This window comes from Chinchilla lanigera, unplaced genomic scaffold (genome assembly GCF_000276665.1).
Source record: "Chinchilla lanigera isolate Chin_1 unplaced genomic scaffold, ChiLan1.0 scaffold00094, whole genome shotgun sequence".
Lineage (NCBI taxonomy): Eukaryota > Metazoa > Chordata > Mammalia > Rodentia > Chinchillidae > Chinchilla > Chinchilla lanigera.
The window spans coordinates 4,982,924-4,996,863 of NW_004955495.1; the positions used below are offsets into that span (position 1 = coordinate 4,982,924).

General features: G+C 54.1%; 1 protein-coding gene across 1 annotated transcript in view; it reads right to left on the minus strand.

Annotated features, from left to right (window-relative positions):
* The window catches only part of Gng7 (guanine nucleotide binding protein (G protein), gamma 7), a 106,091-nt gene extending 93,726 nt beyond the window's left edge, over positions 1–12,365 (minus strand). The window contains exon 1 of the mRNA XM_005405824.2: positions 12,280–12,365. The gene's annotated coding sequence lies outside the window, so the exon portion shown is untranslated. The remainder of the gene's footprint in view (positions 1–12,279) is intronic.
* Between the last annotated feature and the right edge of the window lie 1,575 nt (positions 12,366–13,940).

A 13,940-nucleotide genomic window follows, 5' to 3' on the forward strand; every position in this document is an offset into this window, starting at 1 on the left:
CTCAGCCACTCCCATGTCACCCTCAGTGTCACCGAGACACAGAGTCAAACCCAGACAGAGAACAGAAGCGCGGTGACACATACCTACGATCCCAGCTACTTGGGAGGCTGAGGCAGGAGGGTCAAAAGTTCAAGATCAGCCTGGGCAACTTCGTGAGACTGTCTCAAAATAAAAAAATAAAAATGGCTGGGGGTGTAGCTCAGTGGTACAGCACCCATGGGTACCAAAAGTATTGTTGATCTCCAGCAGCAAAAATAAAAAGCTGCCTTGGGCTGGCCACTCCCCGCACCTGCCTAGGCTGGGCTAAGGGAGGGAAGAGGGGCTCAGGGCATGGCCAGGGCGCTGATGAACAGAACAGAACAAACCCCAAAGGACTGAGCTGTAAAAGAAGCTAGAAGTGGACAAAAATCCCACTGGACACAGAGGCGCAGGGCACAAGTCCATGGGTTTATGACAGCAGATCTCAGTCCATGCAGGGATGTTCAGGGCTGTGCGATTCGCAAGAGCCGCAAAGTGCAAAGAGCCCAAGCACACGGGAGGGAGAGGGAGGGCGAGGGAGGGCGAGGGAGGGCGAGGGAGGGCGAGCAGATGCACACAGTGTGCTCTCCCGGCTGCCAAACACAAGGCAGATGGGCCCTGAGGATATTGGCTCCTAAAGGAAGCCAGCAGAATAGACCGTAGGTCCGTGACTTGGCCGAGCAGGCGAATGCAGACACAGGAAGTGGCCCGTGGGTGCCAGGGCCCGGGAGCCAGTGCTTCATGGGGACAGAGGGTCGGTTTGGGGAGACGGACAGTGGGCACAGTGGCACAGCCATGTCAGAGTGCTTAATGATGCTAAGCTATGATGGGTAAAGCAGTAAATGTTAGGTGTGATTTACCACAATCAAAGATACAACATGCCCGTCACCCCAGCACTCGGGAGGCTGAGGCAGGAGGATTGCCGTGAGTTTGATGCCACCCTGGGCTACATAGTAAGTTCAAGTCCAGCCTCATCTACATAGTGAGACCTTGTCTCAAAAAACAAAAACAAAAACAAAACCTCAAAGCAAAAAAACAAACAAAAACAAACAAACAAACAAAACCCCAAAGCAACAGAAAAAAATCTAAAGCAAACAGTGCAGGTGATGGCAGAGCGCTAGGTGGAGAGGTGGCCAGCCATGGGCCCATGTGTACATTTGCTCCATAGCAACCTCCGTACCCAAAGGCGTCCTCCTCAGAGACAAGGCCTGCCGGTTGGGGGGTTGGCGCCCAGCACCCACGGCACCCCGTCATGCTGACTGAGCCAGAAGGGGCCACTAGAAAGAGGTCACAGTAACACCAAGCGCCCGGTCTACCTGTCTGCCATCCCATGGGACCTGCCCCAGAGACACCGGGCTGCTCCCTGGGGTCCCCTCATCCCGGCCCCCACCGCAAGCACCACCCCACCACACAACCTGCTCTCCAGCAACTTGTGCTGCCAGGGTGGTGCCTGTCCTCAAGAAGCAGGCGGACAAGAGTGCAAATGAGGCAGACCGGTTTTGTCACCTGTGTCTCCACTCCGGAGAGACCCAAGTCTGCAGCTTTTTCTTTTCCTTCTCCTCCTTTGTTACACAGAGCTGGTGGCGGAACCAGGGCTTCTTGCATGCTAGGCAAGCCCTGGGCCCTAAACTACAACCCCAGCCCTTTTTATCCTATGACTGGGCCTCACTAAATTATCCAGACTGGCCTTGAACTCACAATCTTCCTGCCTCAGCCTCCAGAGTAGCTGAGATTAGAGGCCCGTACCAGGGCACCTTGCTTCTCCTTTTTTTTTTTTTTTTAATTATTTTGGGTTTTTTGTTTGTTTGTTTGTTTTGTTTTTGAGACAAGATCTTGCCATGTAGTCCAGGCTGGCCTTGAACTCACGGCCATCCTCCTGTCTCGGCCTCCTGAGTGCTGGGATTATAGGAGAGCGCCACCACGCCCGGCTCTTCTTTCTTTTTCAAACCGAGACATCTTGCACAAGATTTTAGCTGCCCTAAACAACCAGGCAGCCTGATGTTCATTTCAGTTCCCATAGGCCAAGCGCCCCGCCAAATCCAGATCGACCGGGCTCTTATGTGTCAAATCAGCAGGAAAACCTTGCACCCCAACACCCTTCCATGTTTGTGGCCAATGGGTAACACAGGGAGTGTGCACGAGGTCAAGAGCACAGGGGTCACTGGGAGGAGTCAAAAGAACAGGAGGTTTGTGGGACAGAGGACTGGAATCGCAGTGTGCAGCTCGGCTGTGCTGTGCGTGTCCCCCAAAGGACAACTAGCAAGGCCTGGTCCCGCGGAGTCGGGTAGGGGAGGCACCTTTAGGAGGCGGGGCCTGGCGGGAGGAGCTTAGGTGGCTGGGGCGTGGCTGCTGGAACCTAGGCCCAGTCCGCTGGTTCTCCGCCTCCCTCTCCCCTACCACAACTTGCTGCCACCCACAGCCCTCCCCGGGGATTGACCCAGGAGGCCCTCAGCCTGCCCCTCGAGGTCTCTGAGCCTCCAAAACTGCGAGGTAAAAAAACTTTCGTCTTTGTAAGCTAGCCTGTGTCAGGCCATTCTTCACAGCAACTAACACACCCAGCACCGGTACCCTGGGTAAGCTGGGGCTCCTACGGCCTGTGGCAGCCGATGAGTACCAGGCAGCCAACCAGCCAGGTAATCCCAGCTACTCCGGAGGCTGAGGCAGGAGGATTGTGAGTTCAGCTCCAACCCAGGCAATTTAGGGAAATCCTGTGTCAAAAATTTAAAAGACCCATGTGCAGTGGTACACACCTAGAATTTAGCACTCTAGGAGGCTGAGGCAGGAGGATTGTGAGTTCAGCTCCAACCCAGGCAATTTAGGGAAATCCTGTGTCAAAAATTTAAAAGACCCATGTGCAGTGGTACACACCTAGAATTTAGCACTCTAGGAGGCTGAGGCAGGAGGATCACAAGCTCAAGCCCAAACTGGGCAATTTAGAAAGACCCTGTCTCAAAAATAAATAAATAAGTAAGTAAGCAAGTAAAAAGGGCTGTGGGTGGAGCTCCCAGTAGGCACACTATCTTGGGGGTTGGGGAGACGCTAACTGGGTTGGAGATGGAGCTCAATGGTAACTCCTGTGCTTAGCATTCACAAGGCCCTGGGCTCCATCCCCAGCACAACAATAAATTTTAAAAACTGACAATGTGATAAGCACCGCTAGCTCACGGGCTATGTAAAAACAGGCTGCAAGCCGGATATAGCCTGTGGGCTGCGGCTGGCTGAGCCCGGGCCTGGACAATCTCAGCGGCCCTTCTGGATCCAGCTTTCTAAGATCCTGATTCTAAACAGACACACAGGAACTTTCCAACCCAGGACTCAGCTCAGCCTGAACGAAGCCCCTGACCTTGAGTGCACTGTGCATTTTACTCAGGCCCCCACGCCCTGCTTTTATTTAACTTAGAACTGCAAACTGTGGGACCCCAGTTCACAGCCACCGAGAAGAGGTTCCCTCCTTCCCCTGCCTGCCTGGAAGACACTGCGGCAAGGGCTATACGGGTTTCTGGTGTCTCCACTTGCAAAGCAGATGGACAGGACTAAAAATGCTCCACAAGGCGCCTGAACTCGGAGATGTCCTCACGTGGCTCCTTGAGCTGTTTGCTGCTGACACTTCCCCTGTGCCAGCAGGGATGGCGACCGCTGGCCAGGGCGGCCCCGGGCGCCTGTGGTGCCTTGTCTACAACTGGGAGAGGCTCTGGGTGCAAAATCCACGCCACACTCCCAAGGGTTAGCAAGAAAGACTTGAAAATAGCTCCAGCCAGCCAGGAGTGGCACGTGCCTGTCATCCAGCACTCTGGGAGGCTGAGGCAGGAGGATTGAAAGTTTCAGCCCAGACTGAGCAATTTAGCAACTTAGCAAAGCCCTGTCTCAAAATAAAAATAAAAAGGGCTGAGGATGTAGTTCAGTGGGAAGGTCCTGGGTCAATCCCCAGTACTGGAAAAATTATTATTATTATTATTATTATTATGTTTTTTTTTTTTTTTTTTTTTTTTGCTGAGCACAGTGGTGCCTGCTTCTAATCCTAGCTACTCAGGAGACTGAAGCAGGAGGATCTCAAGTTCCGGGCTAGCCTAGGAGACTTAGTGAAATTCTGTCTCACAATAAAATTTACAGAGAGCTAGGGGTGTGGCTCAGTGATAGAGCACTTACTTAGCATTCATAAGGACCTGGGTTCAATTCCCCTGTACTGTAAAAACAAGTTTAAAAAATAAACTTTTAAAAGTCAGTTTTTCCTTTCTGCCCCTCCCCTTTTGACCGTGGCTTAGAGAATCTAAAACTGGGTGTGAAGCTCTCATGTTTCTGTGGGAAACAAGCAGGTTCTCAGGGTAGAAACCACAGCAGAGCCATTCGTGTGAACGCCGTGCCGGGGCTCGTCCTTCCCGGGCACTGCCAGCCGTCATCCCGCCACGGCCTTTGCACAGGGAACCCGAACAGCCCAGTGGCTGGAAGAGTAGAGGGCACCCAGGGCTTCCAGGGCAGTAAAGTTACTTGTTTTTTTGTGGCACTGGAGACTGAACCCAGGGCCTTCACACTGAACTCCAACCCCAGCCCTTCTTAGTTTTTTATTTTGAGACAAGGTCTTGCTGAGTCACTAAATTGCCGAGGCTGGGCTCGAATTTGGGATCCTCCTGCCTCAGCCTCCCCAAATGCTAGGAGACAGGCGTGCACCACCATGCCTGAATGAATCTTTGAACAACACTCTAGAGGAGGATGTGTGTCATGACACCTTTGTGGAAATCCTCACTGCACAGCCCCCAGCGGAGCGGGGGAGGGCAGTACAAACCATGGCCTGGGTCCTTGACGTAACACAGCATCCTCGGGCAAGGGTGTTGATAGTCCTGAGGCCAGGCATGGGGCTGTTCCAAAAAGTAAAGCTAGTTCCATGCAATGACCGAATCACAAAGTTTTACTAGAAATAAATTAGCCCAGTGGCTCTCAACTAGGGGCCATTCTGTCACCCAAGGAAGATGAATGTGTGGGAGGAGCCCAGGGACCCCGCTCAGCATGCTCTAGTGCCCAGGACACCACCCCAGAGCACGACATGGCCCTGCTGTGCTCTAAAACCCTCCTTAGCCAGGTGTGGTTGCTAAGTCATCTCAGCACTAAGGAGGCTGAGGCAGGAGGACTGTTGGGAGTTCACAGCCAGCCTGGGCTACATAGCATGATCATGTCTCAAAAAAACCCAGAGAAACAAGTAGAGGAGCGGTTGAAGGGCGAGTAGGGGGATGGAGGGAAAAAGCCTTCTTCTCCTGGACTCCTGTCACTTTAATAACAATGGCATTTAATATTTGCCATACACCAGCACTCAGGAGGCTGAGGTAGGATGATCATGGCATTCAAGGCCAGCCTGGGCCATACAGTGAGTTTAAGACCAGCCGAAACTATGTAGCAAGACCCTGTCTCAAAAAAACAAAAAACAATTACTTGCCCAACGCCTTAAAATTCCCTCTGCTTGCTTTCTGTGCTTCAAACAACAGGCCAGGTGGTTGTGGGGAGGCTGCTGGGAACCTGGGCCCCCACCCCACCCTGGAGGCCCACACACTGCACTTCCCAGCCAGCAGCCCAGGGGGCCTCATGAGAGACAGGGTTCTCCTTTTTTTGCACCTTTTAATTTCCTGTTCTTTTTGGTACTGGGAATCAAACTCAGGACTTTGCACTTGCCAGGTATCTGCTGTACCACCGAGCTGTATCCGCCCTCCCCGCAATTTTCTGTCATTCCAAAAGGCAGACAGGAGAGGGGGAGGGAAGTGAGCAGCCAGGAGCACACAGCCCGGAAGCGGCCACAGTGTCCCCACGTGCGGGGGACAGGCACGGCTCTCTGAGTGTGCCGGTTGTGCTCCTGGCCACCTGACCCTGATACCTGGGAGTGGGACTTTATTAGAGACAAATTCTTAGGAGCTGGCGTGGTGGCGCACACCTGTGATCCCACAACTCGGGAGGCTGAGGCAGGAGGATCACTGCAAGTTTGAGGCCAGCCTGAGCTACATAGCGACACCCTGTCTCAAAAAATGAAAATATATGCAATGGTATTAACCACTGTTACCCTCCTATCATATCGGTTTGGAATCTTGTTTTTTGTGGGTTTTTTTCTTTAAAATTTTTTTTAAAAAATGAAAACAATTAAAGCAAATGGAGATATGGTCAAGCTAAGGCGAGGCTGTCCTGGAGTGGGCGGGCCCTGACCCAGTGACGAGTGTCCATCACAGAAGGAGACAGAGACACAGAAAGGTGGGCGGGCAGAGAGAGGCTGGAGTGACATGGCCACAAACTGGAAGCTACCCAGAGCCCAGGAGCTCGGGGGAGAGACGCCCCTGGAGCCTTCTTAGAGAACGCAGCTCTGCACCCCAAGATGTGACAAGGACATCACTCAGGATCCCCTGGAGCCAGGCTGCCCCCGTGTCTGGGTCGGAGCCCGACCCGGGGCATTGCGCATGACTGGCTGAAGACGGACTGACCCCGTTTGATCCGTACTTCAGGCTCTGATCAAAGCCGCTGTCCGCAGCCAATCACGGGGGTTGGGTCCTTGTCTCCCTCCCTTGAGCCGGGTTCCCGCAGGATGCCGCGATTTTGCTCCGCGGTACAAGCATTCAGACACCTGCGGCACGAACATCTGCGCTCAGAGCAGTCGCTCTCCGCATCTAAAACAATCTTCGTTGTTCGGAGATAAAATTCTCTCCCCTCGCTTCTGGGTTGGGTTAATATCTGAGCTCACAAAGGGTGGCCGGGTTGGGGCCAGAGGTGCCACTTCTGGGATGAGTGACACCAGGTTTGCGGGGACCCACATTTGTGGGGAGGGCTGTTTTGGCAGGGACTAGAATTTCACTATTGCAGCCATGGTTTTCTCTGTGAAAAATGCAGCGGTTTTAGTCTAAATCATCTGTTCTGTCACAGCCTGATACAGTGCGGGGTTTACAAGCAGGGACAGCTCTGGATGTTTCCGGGGACAGGTGTGGCTGTCACACTGGGGGACATTCTGGCACAGACTGGGCAGAGGCCGGGGACACTGCTCAGCACCCTGCATGCCTGGGATGCCCCACGGAGACCCCCCCGACTTCGATGTCACCCGTGTCCTGGCCACTGACCCACGGTAATGACGGAGGAAGCCTGGGTCATCCCTGGGCACACACGGGGCTCCCTGCCCACCCTGCCCTGGCAGCTTAGTGCCACTGAAAGTCCCCTCTGGCCTCTTCTCCAGGACCCCTGGGCTCCGGCCCTGTTCCTGCGTCTGGGTCCCCCGCACCCAGGCACCCGTGGGAACTCGGCCTGCAACCCCGACGCTGACAGCCAGGCAGGCGGCAGTGCCAGGAAGCTGTGACAGCCACAATGGGCCGGCTTCCGTCTCCACACCCCCCACGCCGCACACAAGCGTCCCATTCACGTGGCGCTCCCAGGGCCTGGCACAGGTTCTGAGGCTTCTCGCGGGCACAGAGCACGCCTTTGTTGAGTAGAGGAAGGAAGGCAGCAGCGGCTCAGATGCAGGAGACAGCGGTGCGGGCGCCCAGGAAGCTGGGGTGGGGAGGCAGCATCGGGAGCAGGGAGAAGCCAGAGGAAGGGGCTGCCCAGCCAGGCCCCCCACCAACGCCGGCTGGGCCAGCTGTGTGCGGCCCTGGAGGAGCTTCCGGCCCACAGTGTGGGCGGGGGGTGGTAAGAAGGTTGGGGAATGATGGCCAGTGCATGCTCTAAAGCCGATTCTGCCCATGCGGGGTCCACATCTCGGTGCTCAGGGCTGCTGAGCAAAAGAGCGAACAGAGCTGAGCTCCAAGGTCCCATCAGCATGGGAAAGGAGGGCAGACAAAGAGAGGACAAAACACCCCAAACCAACAACCCCAAATCCAGTTCAGTGGGTCACCTACTCCCAGGACAAAGCCACTTAAGTAATGACACAATCCCAACAGCTAACAGAGGGGAACAGTCTAGTGTCCCTGGAGGGGTGGAGGGACACACAGGTCCACTGACATACTGGAATATTACTCAGCCAAGAAAAGGGGCAAGGCTGTGACCCTCACCACAGCATGGATGGACCTTGAGGACACTGTGCTCAGTGAGAGATGCCAGACACAGAGGATGCACAGCGTGGGCTCCACGGACAGGAAACGCCCAGGACAGGCAAGCCCAGAGACAGGAAGTGGACTCGGGGTACCAGGGCTAGAGAAGGGACAGGTGACTGCTCAGAGGGAGAAGGGATCTTACTGGGGGAACAGAAGCTCTAAAATTGGCTTATGATGATGGCTGCACAATTTGATAAGTTTGAAAAAAAACCCTGAATTATCTGCTTAAAACGGCAGCATTTTAAAATATGCAAATAACACCTCTATTTAAAAAAGAAAACACAGAAGACTTCCCGCTTCGCAGGGTTCTCAGGAAGAACGAGCGACTGTGTCTACAAGCCCCTTGGAGCTGCCCACGAGCCCCACCACCCCCGCAACGGGACCAGACAGTGGTGAGGATTCCCCCGGAGCCCGGATGGAAGTGGCCCATCCCAAGGACAGGAGCAAGTAGCTGGGGCTGGCATGTGACAAAGAGCAGCTCATCCCAAGCCTCCAGCTTTCCCATGCAGGCACAGATGGTGACTTTTCCCCACTTTTCAAAGGACAGAGGACAAGTCAAAGGGTGGAATGAAACCGGACATGGTGCCACACACCTGTCATCCCAGCTCTCTGGGAGGCTGAGGCAGGTGGATCTCAACTTGGAGCCCAGCCTGGGCATCTTAGTGAGACCCTACCTCAAAATAAAAAAATATAAGAAGGCTAGAATGTAGCTCAGTGCAAAACCCTTGGGTTCCATGCCCAGTAGCACACACACACACAATAAAAATAAAAATACCATTTCTGTTTCCAGATGCAAATGAGAAAATCTGTTATCACACCTTGAATTGGAAAGATGCCTTTTACGTTACTCTCTGGTGTAGCTGGAAAATGCTTCGTTCAGTAAACACAAAGCTGAGTGCCTGCCCACGAGGGGAATTTATGTGTAGCTGCCTCTCCCTTCAATGACAGGGCCCCATGCTTTATTAACATGAGACAAGAACAGAAAATAATGGCATTACTCAATGGTTGTTTTTCTAAATAAAGTTCCTCTGTAAGACCATGAATTACCTGGAGATTTCAAGCTTCTTTAGAATAAGCTTCAGGCACTTTGTTAAAAGCAAAAAGCCATAGGCATGGTGGCACAGGCCTATAATCTCAGCACTCGGGAGGCTGAGGCAGGAGGATCACCGTGAGTTTGAAACCAGTCTGGGGTACATAGTGAGAACAAGGTCAGCCTGAACTACAGAATAAAACCCTGTCCATTAAAAGTCAACAAGAAGAAGAAGGAAGCAAATGATAAAAGTGGGCATCTTTGCCAGGTGTGGTGGCACACATCTGTAATACCAGCATTCAGGAGGCAGAGGCAGGAGGATCACTGTGAGTTCGAGACCAGCCTGGGCTACATAGTGAGTTCAAAGCCAGGCTGAACTACACAGCAAGACCCTGTCTCAAAAAGTAGGGGGCATCTTTCAATGCCTAGAGCCAATTAACCACAAATTCAAATCAATATAAGGGTTCAAAAGCCACAAAGAAGACTCAGATAGAAATAACTCAGTACACCTGAAAATTTTCTAAGAGCAGTATGATTTCTTTTCTCCTCCCTAAAGGACAGCACTAAACAAGCACAAACTCCGAATGGCCACACTTCCTGGCATCAAAGATGAGACAAGGGTCTTATTTAGTTCCCCTCACCCCGCAGTACAGGGGATTAAACCGGCGCCTCACACTGAGCTATATCCCAGCTTCACTCTTTTCTTTTTCTTTCTCTCTCTCTCTCTTCCTTCCTTTCTTTCAACAGTGTCTCACTAAGTTGCTAAGGCTGGGCTTAAACTTGGAATCCTCCTGCCTCAGCCTCCCAGGGTGCTGGAGTGACAGATAATGTGCCAACAGGCCTGGCTGAGATGGGTTCTTTAAATGGGCAAATAAGTTTCGTTCTCAGCCAGAATGACCCTGCTCCCAGAGGACCGCATGTCTGGGGACATACTCAGTTATCACAACTGGGGAACTTCTAACGTGGGGCAGGTGGAGGCCAGGACACCCGACAGAGCATGACCCAGCCACAGCGTGCACCATGGCTAGGCTGAGGAACCTCAACTGTATCATGAACTCAAGTTTAAAGCTCAAACTTAACAAGCATACAACTTGTTCCTAGTCTGATGGCTCCCTAGGGGAGCACATCTGAATGACTCCTTATGGGGTACCCCTAAGTCAGAAGAACCTGGGGACCTTCAGTTAAACAGATACACATATCCACTGACCGGACTTTGTCTTCTTCTTTCTATTTAGTTTTTATTTTCCTCCTTTTAGTAATGTGGCGGCACACACCTGTCATCTCAGCACTCGGTGACTGGGGCAGGCCCGGCCTGGGCCACTTAGCAAGACCTTGTCTCCAACTACAAAATAAACAGCCGGGTGTGGCAGTACACCCCTGTAATTCCAGCACTCGGGAGGCTGAGGCAGGAGGATTGTGGCGGGTGCAAGACCAGTCTGGGCTACAAAGTGAGCTCAAGGCCAGCCTGAACTGCATAGCGAGACCCTATCTCAAAAAAGCAAAAAAAAAAAAAAAAAAAAAATGGCTGAGGATAGAGCTGAGTCCAAAGGCCAAGGATCAATCCCAGTACTACAAAATGATAATAATAATAGTGAGACGTTTGGTCTCCCCCCGACCCCTGTCTCCCTCCCCCCCCCCCACTTGCACACTCTATTTTGAAGCTCTTGCGGGGTGATTCTCCTGTGTGCACCATGCCAGCCAGACTGGAGTCAATTCCACTTGTCTCCTCTCCTCCCCTCAGTGACAACCCCAGAATTCTCCTTCCCGCCCCACCTTCATTTAGAACGTTCGCTCCAGGCTTTTCCCCTCCCTCTGCAGCCAGGACCGGATCCTGGCAATGACCCTGCAAGTCCTAGCTCTGGCCCTTTTATTATTCTCACTTGGCGGGCGAGGAAAGAACACCTCAGAGGTGACACTGACGGGACAGCACAGGCAAACTCTGAACAGAAGCCTGTCACCGAGGGCCTGGATCTCAGGGTCACCCGCACACACCAGACCAGTTCAGGAACTCGGCAGCTGCTTTGCCGACACCCAGCAACGATCTGCGGATCTAGCTGGGGACCTGGTGCTTGGGATCGTCACGCCTGTCTTCAGCCGCCCACCTCCGGCCTCAGCAGCCCCCGCTATCCCGGAAAAATAAAGTGCCACCCACACCCCTCACTCGGTAGCATCAGCCCCCAAACTCCCACTGTCGCTCCTGAAAAATTCTGTCACCTGTGTCAGCTCTGCTGCACCTGAGGTGTTTGCCTCGCTGCACCCTCCACCCTGAAAGAGGCGGGGCAGAGTGCTGTAGACGCTGTCGGGGACTCGGCCCGACGCCCGCTCCACACGGAATGATCCGCACCGCCCCACAGAGCCGATCGCACCCTGACGCCTGACCATCAGATGTGGCCCCAGACCTCCGATCTCCTCTTTTCTCTAGCCAGCCTCTACACAGACTCCTGTCCCCAGGTCCCCAGCCCCCTGCCCTGGCTCCCCACATCCATCCCTTCGCACCCCAACTTCTCCTGAACCCTCCTCCACTGCACACTCTCCCCTGCCCCTCACACCCCTCTGGCAAAAGTCTGGTCCACCCACCCGCACCCCTCCGCTCCTCCCTGGCTCCTGCTCGGACTTAAACTTTGTCCCCGGGCTCCTTCCCAGCTAACCCTAAACCCCGGGTCCCCCAGTAATCACCCTGCCAGGGCAACTCAACCTCCCAACCCCGGCTGCAGCCCCCTCGCCGGCCAACCTGACGCCGTCCTCACACACTCTGCAGCCCCTTCCCCTGCAAATCCCGCTCCAAACGCCGTGCCCAGCGCCCCCCAACTAACTGGGATCCCCAGATCTCTCAGATAGCCCTGACCCTCCGATCAGCTCCGTCTGCTCCCCGGCTGATCTGGCCCTGCAACTCCTGGCTTCCTCCCAGCTGAGCCCTCTAACGCACCCCCAGCCCCCTCCTCACTAACCTGCACCCTCCCGCCCCACCCCTCCTCAGCGGACTCCGGCTCCCCACTCCGAGACCCCCTCCATAGTGAGCCGGGCCCCCGACTCCGGCCCCCGCCCAGCTGACCCGGTGCCCCAACTTCAGCCCCCTCTCCAGCTGACCCTGACCCCCAATCCCAGGGCCCTCGCCAGTGGACCTGAGCCCCCACCTCCGGCCCCAGCCCCCTCCACAGCGGACCGATCCGCCGCAGACGCCCTCACCTGCGCTACGGCCCGCCGCCGCCTCAGCCCCGCCGCGCAGCCGAACCCGCCGCCCCGGCCCGCGAGTGCGGGCTCCCTCTGAGGGGCGGAGCCTGCGCGCGGGGGGGCGGGCCCGGCGCTCCCTGAGTGACCAATCGAGATCCCAGACGCCGGAGGCCGGAGCAGGAGGCGGGGCGAGAAGCAGGCAGCGGGGTAGGCTGCGCCCAGGAGAGCAGGGCGGAGCTTCCGATGCGGGCGGGCCCAGAGGGCGGAGCCTTGAGTGGCACTGCCGCAGGCCATCTGCGAACTAGGAACGCGCGAGGAAGGCGGAGTTATGCTAATATGCAAATCAGCACGCTGTAGTGGGCTCCAAAGCGAGCAAAGAACAGGTTTCCAAAGGTGACTGCGTCACGTCAAGGCAGTTCTCATGTTCGAATCCCGGGCGCGGCGTGGAGTTCAAATTGCGAATCCTAGCTCCGGAGGCTCACTGCCCCGGGAAGAATGTCAAAAATAGTAACTGCAGCGGGACTTTTTTGAACACTGTAGAGTCTCCCTCTCATGGAACCCCCTGCGTAAGGCTTGAAAATGAAACGATTATTATTCCTGGTACTGAAGACTGAATCTAGGGATTCCTGAGTGCTCAGCAGGCTATCATCACTGAGCTACATCTCTATCCCTTTTTATTTTGAGATGTTTTCACTAAGGTATCCAGGCTGGCCTTAAATTTGCAATCCTCCTGCCTCAGCCTCCCAAGTGCTAGAATCGCAGGCGTGCACATCTGGAAGAGAATGAAGCTGTCGTATTTCATGGCCTCAGGAACTTTGTTCAAGGCTGAACCTCTGTGATCTCCAGCTGCTGGCCTCCAGGCTCATCTCCCTAGGACGCCTGTCTTCCCCGCAGGAACCTCTGTTCCTCCGGCAGGCGCCAGCTGTCCACCCCACCCCTGCAGGACTCGGGGAGCCCAGGCACCTGGGACGCACCAACCCTCCCACCTGCAACAGGACAAGGTTGCCTGAGTGCACACCCCCTAGAAGACAGAGTGTTCAGTGCAGTCGCAAACAGGAGGCCCACCAGGTACAGTGTGACCAAAACCCTTCACAATTTTAAATCTATTGGCAATGTTTTAAGATCAAGATATTTGGAGATGGGGCGTGACTTGGTGGTAGCCGAGTAGAGCATGTGTGAGGGCTTGGGTGCAACCCCCAGAACCAAATGCAGAGAGAGAAAAAATTATAAGAACATAATTTTAAACATCAGGAGCCAGGCATGGTAGCACACACCTGTAATCCAAGCACTTGGGAAGAGGAAGCAGGATAGCCAGCAGCCTGGGCTACATTGTGAGTTCAAGACCAGCCTGAACTATTCAGGAGGCTGAGGTAGGAGGATCACCATGAATTCGAGGCCAGCCTGGGCTACTTAAGCAAGTTCAAGGTCAGACTGCACTACACAGTGAGATCCTATCTCAAAAAATAAATCAATAGGGGGACTAGGGACATAGCTCAGTGACACAGTGCCTGCCTGGCAAGTGCGAGGTTGTGAGTTCGATTTCTGGTGCCACGCAAAAAAAAGAATGCCCAATAAAAATTGCTTAATAAATAAAATTTTAAAAAGAAATTGAAAACATGTAATTGTATACATGGAATGTTTTGAAATGTGTATACTTCCCGGACGAGCTAAACCAG